This window comes from Bombus fervidus, chromosome 5, assembly GCF_041682495.2.
Source record: "Bombus fervidus isolate BK054 chromosome 5, iyBomFerv1, whole genome shotgun sequence".
In the NCBI taxonomy this organism is placed as follows: domain Eukaryota; kingdom Metazoa; phylum Arthropoda; class Insecta; order Hymenoptera; family Apidae; genus Bombus; species Bombus fervidus.
In genome coordinates, this window is record NC_091521.1 from 9,667,996 (window position 1) to 9,685,174 (window position 17,179).

At 37.1% G+C, this 17,179-nt stretch overlaps 1 long non-coding RNA gene across 1 annotated transcript in view; it reads left to right on the forward strand.

The window, feature by feature from the left end:
* LOC139987311 (uncharacterized) overlaps positions 1-17,179 on the forward strand; it is a 117,984-nt gene that overhangs the window by 42,226 nt on the left and 58,579 nt on the right. The window contains exons 2-3 of the long non-coding RNA XR_011799827.1: positions 2,586-2,740; positions 2,811-2,923. This is a non-coding gene — a long non-coding RNA (uncharacterized lncRNA). The remainder of the gene's footprint in view (positions 1-2,585; positions 2,741-2,810; positions 2,924-17,179) is intronic.

Sequence of the window (17,179 nt, forward strand, 5' to 3'; positions counted from 1 at the left end):
GCCAAAATCCGCCAGTTCCGATAGTTTCAGTATCAATCTAATTATAACATATTTACCATCTGTAAAATAAAGCGATTTTATTTGACGATTAATCGGCTCGACGAGCCCTATGGAATTCTTAAAATTCATGACGAACGAAACACGGAAATAAATCACGGCACACGTTTCGAATCCTTTTCATCAGGCACCGCTAAACTCAAAGAGACTCCGGATCGTTTCATAGTACACCGGGGAATAGTGGAAAGGAGAAGAAAGGGAAATAGGGAAAGAGAGAGAGAATAGGGCTGCAGGCTAGGTGGGACAAAGAGAGCGTTAGGAAAGGGTGTGAGACAGAGAGAGCGTCTTCATTGCCGCGGCAAAGTCGACTTCTCAAAGTGCTTGGAGAAAATCTTGGAAGCAAATCACCCACATCACGAGAAGTAAGTTTCAGACTGAACCGTAGCTACTCCTCTTCCCAGTCAGTATAACGCTCTAATGTCCATTATTAAGTTAACCGATCCGCGTTATTGTTCACCCCTTGACTCTCCTAATACCCACTTATCCAGCTCGAAGGGGCGAGTCTTCGTGGTGCCTTTGCTTTCAGGCGAACTCTCCATGGCGAACCTCTCTCAAAAGACAGAAAGAGAAGGAGAGAGGGAGGGAGAGAGAGGGAAAGAGCTTACAACACCAAGAGAATAGAAACTGGGACACACAGGTGATCCCCCGGTGGTTTCCCTTGATTTTCCACGGGAACACGCGCCCAGTCTCTCCACCACTGGGCGTACGAATTACGAAATTACTGCCGTATCAGCGAAACTGTTCCACAGGAACGCCGTGTAAAGCTCTTTGCGTCTCCTTTTCCACACTTGGCCTATACGTGGATCCTTCAGACCGATCTCCACACGCTGATAACCGTTCGATCCGCAAGTATCGAAGCGTGCCACCATAGTTTAACATCATCGGGAATGGCGCCGAGACTGTTTCAAACTATTCTAACTATCTCTCGCGCGAATTTTCAAGATTCTCGCAAACAAGCGAGTGGTCTTCGCAATTCCTGACGCTCGACTATCGGGAACATCACCGACGATAGGGTATGGGATAGAGACAGAAAGAATTCGAGGATGGACATTCTTCGGAATCATATCTATGACCTTTTTGTAAGGGATGATGTAGGGAATTGTTATGATTTTATTGACAATTTTCGTACATAATTTTTTAATGTTCGTAATATGGACTTGTGGGAATAAAACTGAGGACAGAAAAGAAGTGGTGCGCATGAAATTAGCGGGGAAAATTGTAATTCTGCGTTCGGCAAGCAAAAACGTAGATCCACATGACCCATATTTCAAGTATTAAGCATACGCAATTATCTACTTTTTGTTTTATTGGTTACAATGGATGCATACTGGCAGTTTTTAGCAAAATGTATGTAGCTTGAACTATATTTAACCGACCGTGTTTTTAGATTTATTAATGGATTTATGAATTGATATACACAAGTTAGAATAAAAATGAAAGATCTATTTATCTAATTGAGATTCACGATTTAGTTCTCTTTACGATAAAAGCGATAAATTTAGCTACAGCATAAAATTAATTCCAAGATTGAAGTCAGTTAAATGCTCGAACTTGTTAGAACTTCGTGGTTTTGGAACTCATTCTCTCTCTCTCTCTCTCTCTCTCTCTCTCTCTGTATTAAACTAAAATCCTTAGATGTTATTGAACTCGTGGACTTACAAGAGACTTCAGGGTTCTAAACTTATCGAATATATTCTACTTCCTTATTCTCTGCACTGTTGTGTCCTACAAGTTTGTCATTCAATAAATCTTACTACCATGGCGAATAATGGCACTACTTGTCATAGGTATTCAGTATTGTTAAGCTTGAAGAAATTTCAGTTAAAAAGAATATCAGTTATGAAGAAATTATATTCAATTATAATCATAATACTTTTACAAGTATCGTGTTCGCTATCTAAGTAGAAAATATGCATTCATATCGTTTTACATTCTAGTGGAAATGATGCTATGTATCTGTAAGAATATTCGCAAAGAAATGAAAGCACACATTTTATCTCAATAAGATTAAAATCTGAAATAGTGCATTACCAAAGGTTAGCTCTGTGAAATGTACATAAACTAAGAATATTCTGGCGATGAGAAGTTTAATGAATCAAACAAATAAATTTAATTATTCAAATAGGAATGTTTCATTAATTCTTTGACGATATTCAGGCGACCTTTGTCACTGATATCCCATGTAATATTCCATATGCATAGAGTTAAGTATGCACTACCAAATGTTTGAAATCGCGTGTTTCATGAAACTTACAACACTAGAAGACGATCATCTTGAAAGTCTGTAATCTTAAAAAAAAACCCGTTAATAAAATCTGTGAATGAAATGAAAGTAAAAGATATTATCAGTGATATTGGTAGGACGAATTTGGAATTAATAGTAAAATCAGCAGGTAATTCAATATATGTATATATAGATACCAAGTTGTTGACCTGTGTATATATTTAAAGTTTTATTTCAGAATAAAATATATCACGCTGCGACCTAATACATTAATACATCGTTGTAACTGTCTATTCTTTTCCAGAAGGCGTACGGCTTCTTCGTGAGGATCGGTGAATCGCGATACACAACCGAAATAGTCGACGGTGTTTTAAAAGCCATCCGCTACACGTGTAGAGACGTTTGGGTTAGGCTGTCCGCACCATTCTTGCTGTATCTTTTCATCGTACGTGCCAATAGGTAAACTCTGTCTTTCTCTTTTTATTCTTCATCCTGTTCCCACCAAGTACATACATATATACGATTTCAGAGTATACCACCTCCGCTGGATTTTACGGTTCGGGTTTTATGGTTATATTTATTACGTCGGGCTTCTACGGGGCTCGAGGAACGTTTTCCTTGGGAGCGATTGCGACGTAAGTAGTCTATAAACCAATTCTCAATGAGCGAAGAAAACCCTTGTATACCAACACGGTTATATTGTACCTTCACCAACCGCTAGATGCGTTTAAATGTGTATATATATAACTGCATGTGTATAGTTTCATTCGTAAGTATCACGACATATTTTGACTTTATAGAAAGTGTGATAGCTGGTTCAGGTTATCAATTTCAACGATTAATCGATTAGAATTTTGCTTTCATGTAGGATAACGATCTAAGAATTTTTTCACTTTTAAACACGATAATTTAAGAATTACTTGTTTGTCTCTGACAATTTTTTACACTAAATCTCATTGAAAAATCGTTGAACGAATTAGAAACAGAATTTATATACATAAAATCAGAGACAAATGTGAACATTTATGAATGGAACTGTATCTATAGATAACTGTACAAGTACATTGTCGTTCATAAATTTCGGGACACCTATGTCCTATAGAACTTGATGAACGATCCAGACTACCCATCATAGAATTCGAAAGGACAGATTCTTATATTCATGACAATGATATAAAATATACTCAACTCGGATGTCTTCCATTAGCACTAACTGTTCATTCTCTTTCAGTTACTTTTATTTATACTGATTACTATTGACTGTTGTTTTCTGTTATCTGTACCACATGGTTGTCTGAGTTAAGATGAGAGTAGTGGAAATTAGATCGTAGAATTTCATTGAAAGTACATTTATTTGATATATCGGCAATAATTTGAACGCGTCCAAATACTTATACACGAAGGTGTATAACGCGTGTGATTGCGCACGTGCGAAAGAAACTACAGACGATGCCACCTCGGGACGTAAAATAATTGTATCGCAACGATGGCTCTTTTAATATCGATGTCGCGATACAGTAACCACGGGTTGCCGAGTCGAATCGCAAATCCTGCGTATGTCGATCGATTCTCGTCAACCTGTACCCTACCGGTCATTTGTGCTTTCACGAGCGCCGCGGCCGAGTTTACACGACCCCTGGGAGTCTTTCAAACAGGCACTGTGCATTCGGAACCGCGGCAGGGATCTTTCAGTGCCATGTATATCCGGGTCATTTGTATGCATGCGTCACCATTTGCTTCGTTATACGAAGCCTACAGTGCCTCTCAAATAAGTCTTCGTCTAGTGTTTACCATTTCTGCGGATACCTATAGCGAAGTGGTTATACTTCGAGTTTAAATTCTCCGAGATGTACCGCTCCGAATGTTAAATTTGACTTTGATCACGACTTTTGATGGAAATAGGCAATTGCTGCAAGTATCTTCTTAATTTACTCAGAGCCAACGTTGCGTTAATTGAACGTTTTATTTGAAAAAAAATTCTTTTTGTTGATCAATACACTGTAATTCGTTTATGTTTTTTTAACTTTGTTACGATAAGAGTGTGAATCTCAAGGATTTGTCTAATATTTTTCTTGGCCATTATTTCCTCTTACTCGAGGATATAAATCAATCAATTTTCGTTCCATCTTCATAAATAAATCTTAAGGATATAATCAATTTAACCCAGATGAACGACTAGATGTAAATGATTACACAAAATAATTGTGATATTTTCGTAAGAAAATTTAATAAGTGAGAATATACGAGTCGTGTAATAGCAAGCGCTGCTTCTGACTATTAATGTACCATTGATCTGTACATTTTATATATTTTACTGTTATAATATATATACATATTTATATAATTCACATATTGTTATTACGAATCGATACACTTTATATAGATACTCTTTTTTAGATATATTAGTCCTAGAAGATATTAGAGATATTTTAACAACTGTAATCTATCGTTTAGGTTTACTGTTGAAACTGATTTTCCCACTATATTTTGTAATATAATATACAAAATAATGGTCGTAACGAAGCAATTGGCACAAGGAGTTTGCGGACAAGCTGGATCATTTGAAAAACACAAACGGGCAATCAAGGAATGCGATAAAGCGGCTTACTGACGAACGAGTCGTTCCACGATCACGAGCACATTTCTTTCTGCTTGAATCGTCGTCCTTTCTAAGGTGCATATAACGAAACGGTCGAGCAATGGGCCGTTGGAACAATGGTAAGACCAAAAGAGCAGGGAATTTCAAACGATAAGCGTTTCCACGCACAGCGAACCGTTTTACGTTCGTTTCTATGGACTCCCGGTTTTACGGTGCACTCGGTCTTTGGGAATGATCGCACGGCGAAATTTCTTTTGATATTTAGTGTGCACGGAACCGTACCAAGACCAGCTACGTGTGTTTAATAAAACGAATATTCCTCGAGGCTTTATTGACAAACGAATTTCGTCAGTCCACCATGAAGAATTCTATTCGAGATTCTGTTCACGGTGAATCCTGTAAATCCGACGAAGCCGGAAGAAACGTCTATCTGTACCGCGGATTCTGCTTACATTTATTCTTCTAAAGTATCCCGATACGCTGTTAAAACAAAAACGCTGATAAAACAATAAGATTCTCTGTGAATCTTAAAAATGATCTGAAAGAAGTAAGGTGATTCTTTTGAAAGGAATCAAATTGTGCTTTAAATATTTTTCATATAATTAGAAAGAAACACGCAAGTCATCAAGAATGTCTTACAGAAACGTAATTAAGTTTGACCTACCGAAACAAAGCGAAGTATTTTCGATTTTCTTATTGCACTCGATATCTCTCGCTCCTCATTTCTGATATAATAATATCTGTAATTATTCAGCTTCTGCAAGTGTATTCATTTTAAACACGAAAATGTCAGTATTGTTTCGATGCTTCAACGTTTTCCCTAACAATCACTCTTGACATATTTCTACGTAGAACTAAAATTACTCGAACTTCGTAATACGGTATCGTGTCGCATCAGTCGACGATACGTAAAATCGTCTCGAAAGCGAAGTTGTTTTCAACGAGCGCTACGTCGCATTTTCAATCGGTCTTTCAACCAGCAGCAGCGGTAATTACCTCGACGGATATCGAATCGCTAAATAGTGGTCGTTATTCGAAAGACATCTACCACTATTAGCTCATTCAGCCCTCGGGAACATACTCGTCTAGTTTCCACTCGGTCGAGTCTTCGTCCCATGGTTCAAAGGGATCGCATCATTAACCAACAAGTTTTCATCTTTATCACTCTTTAAGATGATCGCCTTCGTTGCGCAACTTCTCCGTCGAGGACTCTCGTAACGGTGGCCAAGAAGACGAAGGCGACCGATCGTTATATGTAACTGCGAAGACACTCTCGAGTGAGTGGAAAGTTCGCAACGTAAGGTCGAGGAGGCCTCTCTTTTAACGAAAGGATCTCCTTTAGTAAACAGGCGACCCGATCGTTCGTATTCGTTACTACGTCGGTGTGAGGACAGGCCGATCTCAGGAACTGGGACACGGTGTAACTGCTTTTTAAGATTTTCCGCGGCTTAACCATCTTTACGTTTCTACGAGTTTTATGTGGCTCTCCGTAAGGGACATCGATAAAATTGGAAATCGTGGGCGAGCGTCTTCTGTAGCAAAGTTTCGAAAAGTTTCAGAAGAGGAATCGATTTTTTAAATAGTTGATGGATGATAGCATTAAGGTAGAGATTTTAGCGATAACTTTGATTTTTGGCATTAGCGTAGACAAAACGCAATTACGATGTTAGGTTGAGATAATATGCAATCCTCGATTGTAAAAGTTTGTCGTACGAAATTTCTTTTTTATAAAACATATACCAGAAGATGAAAAAATTAATAGTTACTCATATTCGTATTCGCGTTTAAATGGTTAAATACGTGGTAGTAATATCATAATTGTTGAAGTGGTCATCACTTCTAAGAAAACTCCACATCTGGTCTTTTAGTTTTCTCAGGCACTAAAGTCATTGACAGCGCATTGACAAAAGACTGCGTTGAAGGCAAACCATAAACAGTAAATAGGCGACGATGGCTTCAGGGTTTTCAGTCATAGGATAACATTGCTAGCGTATATATTTAATATATTCCGAATTTTGTATTTACACTATAGCTTTAAAATATATATTTTCTACCTTATAATTTATCCACGTGTTCCTTTGTATTCGCATGCATCTAATAACCTCAATAATAATGAATAAATTCGAACAAAGTTAGGACAATTATAGTCTACCGAATGATATCTTTTGATGCTCTATTGACACTGCCTTTCTTGATCCCATTACGAATATTTTTATCACCGGTCTTTTAAAATTTGTATAAACTTACTGTCTGCTATTGAATATTACATTGGAATATTTTCTATTTTATCGTCTTCTTTTACAGATATTTGGAGTAATATGCAAATTACTTGATCGAAGATATCCTGAATTATACCCAAGTTAGGTTCTACTTACGTTGAATTAGCATAAATATAATCGAAGTCAAATAGGTGAAGATTACATTGAATCGGTTAAGTCAGTCAGATTAGTTTAACAAATTGACCAAAGTAACGTAGCAGTATGGAAAGTAGAGCAAACTATGGCGATATAACCAAAGAAAGTTGAATATCAAACTCGTGAACAGAACAACTTTCGACCGATAAACAGAAACCTTCAACTATTTGGAGAATGTTGCTGTATTTTCGTATACAAATGTTCCTTCCTCGAGATAACGATCCCTTATTGTAACTGCACAATCTATTCATATTTTGAACTGCAGTAAATTTCTTTAGAAATACGTTTTGCAATTAATACACAGTCACCAGTTATTCAGATAAACGATAACAAAACTAAATTTATATACGATAATTATTATGAAATCTTTTAAACTTATACTATGCTACACGAAAAATATCTGGAGTATAAGTATAACTAAGGAGAAAAAGAGCATATAAATCTGACAAATGTTAACATTTTCTAGTCCAATAATGGAATCATTATAAGATTCCTGTTTATTTCTCAAACCATAAATTTAAACGTAATTACTATTTAACAAGTAGACTTAGTACTTCTAACGTAATTTACCCAATTCACTGCTTCGTTTTACGGAGTTTTCTTGCAGAAATCTCTCCAATCGTAATGTTACAAGTTCAGTATTTACCGATACCAAATAACATGTTTCGAGTTGTAATTCGTTATAAGCATCCACGATCTCAGTACCGTGGTAATCAACGTTTTTCCTAGAAACTTCGCGCGATACTAAAACTCTAACTAATTCCTACAAGCCACAGCTTGGTCGTAGACTTTACAAGTATATCCGAAAATTTGTTACTGGCACCTTACCACCGATTTCAGTTAAAGCGCGAAGATCGCGATAGTATGGCAGGCAAAACTGATAGACGCTGGGTATGTGTGTATGTGTGTGTATCTCGTTACTTGGGTCCGCAACCTCTGCGCACGGTTATCCGTCATTCCCTTATCTGCGTGAACGTTTTATGCCGCATAAAATAGTCGTGAAAATTGTCCGTGGATTCCTTTTCTGATTTACTAGCCGGCATCGATTCTCGATTCAATTCGAAAATCGTGTTACCACGAAAGCGATAACAGGTAACCGCGTTTCCAGGCATGCTGCCTTCTCTTCTGGCCGACGCGATAAACGCGCCGTGCAACCGGCCTGGATAGCTGCTGCTACACCTAATCGAGTCTTTGCCTAAATATATGCAGTAACCGAGTAACGCCAAACTTTAAATCGATATCTAGAATTCGTCTAGGCGAGAGAGGAAACCGGCACAACGGCTTCTCCTTCTCTTTCGTCTCTGTCTGTTTGTCTGTCTGTCTGTCTGTCTGTCTGTCTGTCCGTCTGCCTGCCTTTCTCTCTCTCTCTCTCTCTCTCTCATCATCTCGTCCTCCCTTTCACGCCTACCGAGTTACCCACCACGAAGCGTACTGGAGGGTGCAAATGGTACATCCATTACTTCCCGCAGTCTAATGGCTGGAATTTATTAGGCGATAAGTTACTCCGCGCTACCTGCCTTACTTGCCGAGTTCCAGGACTCTATCCGGCCGGAAGTCGAGAGGGACACATTTTCAGGCTGTTTCTCCATCCCCTAAGATCCGTCACCTTTCTCCGCTCTGCTCTTCCACCCTGTCCCTCCCTATTTTGAAGAGACGCGGCTCACCGCAATGACGCGAAGCGTGATTCCTTGGGATCACACTCTTTAATCCGTGACGAGGGATGAGAGAGACATCGAGAGAGATAGAGAGAGAGAGAGAGAGAGATTCACGGCCAACAGGGCGAATTAGGAGGGCCGTAATTCATGCTGACGTATTTTCAACGCGGATAACTCGAGTGGTTTGGCCGAAAAGGGTTGACTCGCCCCCACTCGTCTTATTTTTATCGTAGCCGTTAAGGACGCGTCACTGCTGGGATATTCTGGCTAGAATTTCACGCTGAAAATACGAAAGTGGAAACTAAAAATAATGGACTTTTCTCTATAAGCAATATGCGTTAGACATCTTCTATCTTTATAAAACGTTAAAATGTCGCAGCAAACGCGGCCTGGCCGTATTTCAGCCAACGCTAAATGCATCCTAAACGTTTATTGCATGCACGCGTATGGTCGAGTGTACTTTATGGGACAGGCTTATACGTCATGGTATATTGTGTTTCACTTGGGCGTTGCTCGTTGAGTGATAATTCAGTGAATTCTTAATTGTTGCATCGTTAGTTACGCTTTCGAAACGGATTTTTCTTTCTTTTAACGGTGAGTGCTGTAATGTGATTGTATGGACTGATACGTTAAATATGCGTACATACTGGCATATTTATGAATCACATATTCGAATTTGAAAAAAAAAGTTGACAACTTTTAAGATGAGATATACATGCATCGCATCGATATCAGTTTTCTGTTACATAGAAACCGGATTTACGAATATCATTTCTTGTAGGTTTCTCAGTTTCATAATCCAGATGCGTAATCAATGTTGAATTTCTCGGAAAACAAATGATTTATTTCCATGAGTTCGTATATTGCACGGACAATCAAGCATCGATAATCGCAAATTCCAGGACAAAGTTTAAAAAAATAACTGTAACATCGTCATCTTTTCCTACTTTTTAATTGATGAAGTTGACCAACTATATTAAACATCTTAAACATATATGAAACAAATTAAATCTTGCCGTACCAAGAGGATTTGCATTTTGATGTAAAAAGAATAATAATTACGGAGCAAGACTAAGCAGCAGCCATTATTATGCAACAGTATTAAACATCGATAAACGCGTATCGATATAAACGTATGTACGTTTGTACATCAGCAAAGAGTGCCGCAAATCATAATCTCTCGAAATCATTGCAGTCACGATATACCAACGCGATCGACACAAATAAATGCCGATGAATCAGCTAAAGATTTATCGAGCGTCTAGTCACGTCTATTCGCAAGAGTACCAGAAGCTACGGACAGATTGATAGAGCGTGATCTTCACCAACAGGGTTCACTCTTAAGCGTGGACTCACGGCTCACTTTGTACGATTCTGCTTCGAACGTTCGACAGAGAAGTATTACGACGCGGAACCAGTCGGTGTTGGCAGATCGCACCGTAATTTCACCCTCACGTGCTGGAATCTGGAGCTTCGATTTGTCATTCGGCGCGACTCGCGGCCCATTTGTCAGTCGATGATTCAAGCGACGAGTAGTTACGCGGCCGTTTTCCGTCGCGCGATAACAACGCGACCTGGACCGGCCGCATTACAGGCCGACTATCGATTGTTACAATGATTTCATTGTTATAATTGGTCGCCTTCTATGCAAAATCGATAAACTTTCAGTTTTGAGACAACGCTGACAAATGTACTGTTCGGCACTGTAGAGTCGTGCATTTTGTTGCTGATAACCAGTAACGTAGGCGCCGGATTCTATTCGAATTCGAACAAGTTTGACACATACTATGGGCGAACACCGGCGTTTTTAAATGAACGATGTTCTCTTCGTGGTCTCGCTAACACGCCAGTACACGTGAATTTCGCATACGGCATTATTTGGGTCTTAACGGGGACAGTTGGATGAATTAGATCCGGGTTGACTAGAATAGGGAGGTTGCCTAGTTTAAAGTGGATTAATTATGAATAATTGTGCTCTGGATTAGGCAGCTTTAGGGTGTAGACGACTTGGACTTGTATGGTACCGTATACATAACACGCGTAATTGTTTGGTGAATCTTATGTTTCCCTGTGAAAATATTGTATTTTTTCATACGTAAAAAATGGTTTTTCATCCATTGGAAATAGTATATATATGTAAGTTGTTTATAGGAAATTGATTTTTACATTTTTAATTCTACTGGTAGAATATATTCACTCACATATATTATTTTGGATAGGAAACACGAGCTCGTTTCGGTGTAAGTTACTTCATATATATTTCTAGCTGTCGTAATAAATTATCGGGAAAGATAACTATCCTAAGTCTAGAAGAAGCCCATGTGTTAGAAAACGTCAAACAGATGAGTTTCAAGATGTAGTCGTTCGTATTTTTATTTATATCGCTAGTCATCCTCGTCACATACCTTTCGACGTATAATTCTTCACAATTAATAACCACTTACAGACTTTAAGCTTTTATTTTGTGAAACCACTTTTATTTTCTTTAAACCACATCTTACATACACATAATTTTCACGCTTTAACAATCTTTAGATACAATTTCTTCTAACAAGTGACCCATATACAACAATCTAATCACGAAACTCGAATACAACCAAGAAATAAGAGAATCCAAATTAAAATACTTCCAAACCAAAAATCACGAAACGACATAAATTTTCATTGCGAAGCATGGGAATGGAAAAAGGTAGGAGCAACAACGATGTATTAAGCGGTCGCGTTAGTGTTCCGTCGGCGTTTAAAACACATGCAGTATGTAGAGGAGGGTTGGTTTAATGACGTCGCCAAATGTTAATTATACGTTATACCACGAATCGTTATTCCCGCTGAAAACATAGTCCTCGACCATTGACCAGTGTAGATGTACACGCGATCGGTGCTTGTGTGCGAAGGTTTCCCTGGTTTTTAGCCTGGTCTCGATACGGGTGCGTGACTCCGTGGCCCCTTGCTCTCACCCTATTCGCTGATAGTTGCATTGTAAACATTGTGGCTAACCAGAGTACCTCAAAAGGGTTTTAAAAGTCCCGGAAATTCGGGATACAGCTGATTCGGAAGCTGGTATTTACTGTTACTCATGAACCTATCTGGCTACCACCGGGCTACGATTGTTTGCACGTTCCTCCTCTATTCACTCTTCGCGGCCACACGCTTCCACGCGTTCGCGTGCGTCGATTCGTTGGTTAATTATGTTTATGGGCGATCGTAAGGTGTGCCTGACGCGGCTTCGCGTCTGGTTTACGTGCTGTAACCACGTTAAGGCTCGTGGGTGGGTCGTCAGTCTTTTGTTGCGGTTGCGAATTATTGGCTATTTTATTTACAGCCGGTTTCAGGTTATAATGCCTTGCCGTGGGCTCTTCGTGGCGATGTTACCAGCGATTATTTGAAAATTTTGTTTACGCTTCGTTTACTTTACGGAATGGCGTGGGAGTATGGCAGTGGAATGGATTTGTGTTTCGAATATTTGCGTTACAAAGCGGTCGAAAGCCATAGGCCACGTCTTAGCTTTAATAAAATTGTTTAACTTAAGTTGTCAGTGTGTTCTATGAGTACAGATGAGAAAAATATGATACACAAAACTAAATTATTTGAAGCATGTATCTATGATTTTTACACTTACGCTAAACACATAATCTTTATTTATAAACGTATAGTGCGTGAAACCTGGTGATCGATTAGCAATATCACGTTAAATATTGAATATTAATATTTCTGAAATTTTATTTCTTCTTATACTTACGAAGAACCTAATTAGAAAGGAATTTTTTATTTCATTTGTTCAAAATATGAGTCTCGAATGAGAGTTGTTCACTATGCTCTTTTCGCAATTGCGAATTGATGGGATATGAAAGTAGGAATTTTCAGAGCTTAAACTACGAACTAGTTATAACAGTTTCATGCTCTAATGATGTTATCAAGTGGCTCTCACCACTAACTAGAAGCTAATGTTTGAATGTTTATGAAAAGCGGATACGACACGTTCAAATGGTTAAATTTTTCAAAAATTACGTCCACGTGTATTAAGCTTCGTATCTTCTTAATTTCATCATAAAAATATGAATTTGTATAAACATTCGCAGTCTAATTGCGTATTACTATTCGTATTTTCCAATTATCTTTCTTCCATAGTAACTGTACGAACGAAAATACAATTGATTGGAAAGAGGACGAAGTTTATTAAAAGAAACCACTTTCGATCGATCTATTATTAATCGTATCTCGTACTCTTCTCGTGTTGAAATTGCTTGATTCGCGATTAAATGACAGAGAAATCGGAAGGGCGACAGTTCGATTGACCGTTTCAATTTGCGTGAAATGATCGGGCAGAACGAAATGCCTGGTATACATAGAGTGGCAATAAATTTCTGTGGCTCCATCGAAAATTACGAAAGTCCGCTGGAAGTTTGCCGTGGGAGTTCCATGTAATTTTATACGATCGAATTTAAAATATAATTCATTTAAAATTGGAATCGAAGCTTCCGACCGAAAATTGCGATTGTCCGGTCACGACTGTTCGTGCTCGAGAGCAGAAATATCCACTTTATTTGCAAAGTATCGCGAGACCTGATGCACCGGTGTTTGTTTAAAAATGTGTCATAAAAGTTCCGATGAGTGATTACAGTTGCAATGCATATTTCAAAGTGATACACGGAACTATCGGTTATCGTACAGATACACGTGGCTGGTTGAAATTTTTCGTCGGAAATTCGTCACGAAGCGTCCTTTTGTAATCTCCCGTGAATTCGTAATGAACATAGTTGAAAGAGATGGTAAGTTATTTGTCGAACGGTAGTGGAAAATTGTTTGTTCGATTTACGAGTCGTGGAATCTAGTTTTGCACAACACGTGGTGTAAGCTTACTTACATGTATTATGAACTATGTACGGCAGGTATAATAATTAGGTCTAAGCGTGTGCATGTTGGGAAACTGTAGTTAATCAGTTACTAGTAGCAAGTATGTACCTGGTAATTAATTTTAAAGCTAACAACTAGTTTTTAGTACTTGATATTACGCGATTAGATTTCTTTCTGTCTTGCAATGAATATTAAATTGTTATGTTTTCTAGTGTTTAGAATTAAGAGATGGTGGATACGCGGAGGAATCAGTTGTTTTTGGTGGCTTCAAAAGAAATTAAGATTTTAAAAATTACATCATTAGAAATAAAAGCCTTCAGAAATCGTTCATTAGAATCCGTTAAGATTATTTCAAGTACAACAAATTTTGTTTTAGTCGTAAATTTAAGCCTCCAAGGTGATGATAATATATTCTTTAATCGTACATTTCAATTAAGTACTGTGTCGAACGATGCAAAATTAATAATGGTTATTATAAAATAAATATCCCAAGTAATCATTTATACAGTATGTCATTAATTAAAATTTTTGCTTGTTATCAATTCATGAATAATTTACAAAATCTGGTGCAACAGAACTTGCATTCATCTTTTTCAATATACTGTTAATTACTAATTATAGGAGTCAAAATGAATTTCATATCTTGTTTTCTTACGACATTTATATACTTTAATATAGCTAATGATAATATAAATGAATTAAAAGAATATGTTTTTCATTGATTTTGTTATTATTGTTATTGAATAACATAAATTTTGAGCGTCGTATCACGAATAACACTATAATATGGTGTCGCAACTTCTTTTTTCAGCAAGCGCGAAAAGAAAGTACTGATATATCGTTATCGATTTGGAGACATTTCATTGAAAAGTTATAATGAAACACCGAAATTGGTATGGACCACCAATTTCATGTAACTTTATAGATTGCTATTTGATGTATTAATAGAAATCTCATATTAATTCAATATTGAATTTATGGTTCTACATATCTTGTACCTATTTACTGTAAAGCTTTATGATATTCGATTGATTTGAAGTAGCTAAATCTAAAATTTCCAATAGAAAAAGTAATTTCTTTTTCAGCCTGCTTAACTGAATAATTCAATTGCTATTGAATTACTTAATTTATACCTATTTAATCATACTAATATATAGTTATAATTATACATATTTCTAATTATTGAACTGAAATTCATAATCACCATTGTGAATATTTGTCGAAATTAGCAGTACATCTATATTTCTTGTAAAATCCATAATTTGAGAGAATATTTAATTTGGTTTCTTGTAAATACTGTTATGATATAGGTAAATATTAAATAAATTAAATAAATACAAATTTAAAGACATGGAAAAATGTTAATTTTTAAAGCAATCCTTTAGAGAAGAATACTATACATTGTAAAAATGTCGTTCACAGCAATGTGCACATTTTAATCAAACAGATGTTATTTTGTTTTACGTTATCAAACGATAATTTCACATACTGCATCGGACTACTAAAACCAAAGGATAAAGGGATAAAAGGGACATAAAACAGAACCAATTAATTACAATATTTATACCTCTCGGTATTATTTCCAAGTATTAATCATGAACGTCTACTGAAAGAAGAAAATCCTCCATCATTTCCCATTTTTCTCAAAGCACAATTCCTCGGCATTCCACGATCTCGTTTCAACTTTGCAGCGGAGCTTTTAAGTAAAACCTTTCCCTCTTTCTCCGTTCATACGTTATACCGGCTAAGTTTATCGACAAACACTTGGACGCCCTCTTTCCGTGACCGGTTCAGAAGCTTTCACGGTGATTCGAATATAATACGTTATAATCCATTCGTCCGTTCTGCCCGAAGGGGTGGAAACAATCTGATGAATTTGTTAAATAAATCCACAAAGACGCCTGAACTCTATGAATAGCGGAATCGGCGCACGCATTTCGAGTCGATCGAACGAACTTTCAATGTTTGAACTAACTTCCGTATTGAAGCTCGACCTTTCGAGTATCGCTGTACGACGATTACTTCCGCGAATTTATCAACATTTACCGGCAACAGTTTCACGATAACATTCGTCGTGGCGTTAAGGCTCGTACGATGATCGATCTCGTTCGCATTCCATCGGTCGATTTCGTACGGATCGCTGTCTTCCATTTTCAACGGCATCGTCGTCGTCGCCACGACGAGAATGGAGGAACTCGTAGGAACTCTGTGGATACTCGACAACTAGGTAGTTCGTTCAATTATTAAAATAAAGCCCCTTCCATGATTCCGCGGCGACAGAGAAAATGAAGTCTAAAATTCCCGACGATTTCATTCGCGCGGAATTTAGAGGTGAATAGCTCGAACGCGTTAAAAACTTTCGATTCCCCGCATTTTCGCTAGTGAATGTAGCTCCAACACGCGGTGGAAAATCACTAAATGCTCCGTGATCGCTCCTCGTGAATTTTTTGGTAATTAATGGACGAGAAACGTTTCGATGAAGCGTGTTGAAGAGAGATGTTTTCATTTTATTAATGGAATTTAATTAATTATTGCGGTTGTTATCGTGAGAAATTTCTAAACTCGAATGGATTTGAAAACAAATTTAGAATAGTTATATTTAATGTTTTAGATGATTAATAGGAGGTAAGTCTGTAAATTAGTATTGTACATCTTCAGAAACAGAGTATTATTTCGATAAATTTATTTATTACAAGCAAATAGTATATCTGAGTAAGTACAAATTTTGAGATGAAATTAAATAATTATAATGATAATCATCAATTTTCGCTGTATTTCAGTCGATGAAATTCATTAATTCGGCTTCTGAGCGACTCATTTTAATTGCTCTATTCTATAATAATAAAAATGTTGATCGATTTATTAAAAAGCCAGGATTAGAAAGATTCATTCTTATAATTGAAATCATAGTCCTTTCTTGTAATTGCATACTAAACTTTCGACAAATACGATAAAATTCATGGAACAGTTTTTATCTGAAATTCCTCGTTATTGCTTACAAATACCCACTTTGTAATAGTCGAATTATTATTTTTTAATAGTCGATAATTTAAAGCTACAAATTAAAATCTTTAATTTTCCACAATTTCAAAATTTGACAAAAATACAATATCACTTTTAGAATAACCGGATATATGTAGAAATATAACTGTCCAAAGCTCGCGTGAAACCGTGAAAAATGCAAGTATCGAGAGCAAGGTTTGAAAGAACATTTGTCCACCGATATAAACGACAAGGACACGACAACGGTATTGTATCTGTCCTACTCAAATCGTCATCAATAATCCTCCGATGTTTCGAGGTATTGCAAATAAAATTACGATCCCCTTTTCTAACTTATCAACAAACCAATATCACTATTTCAATGGTTGTAAAT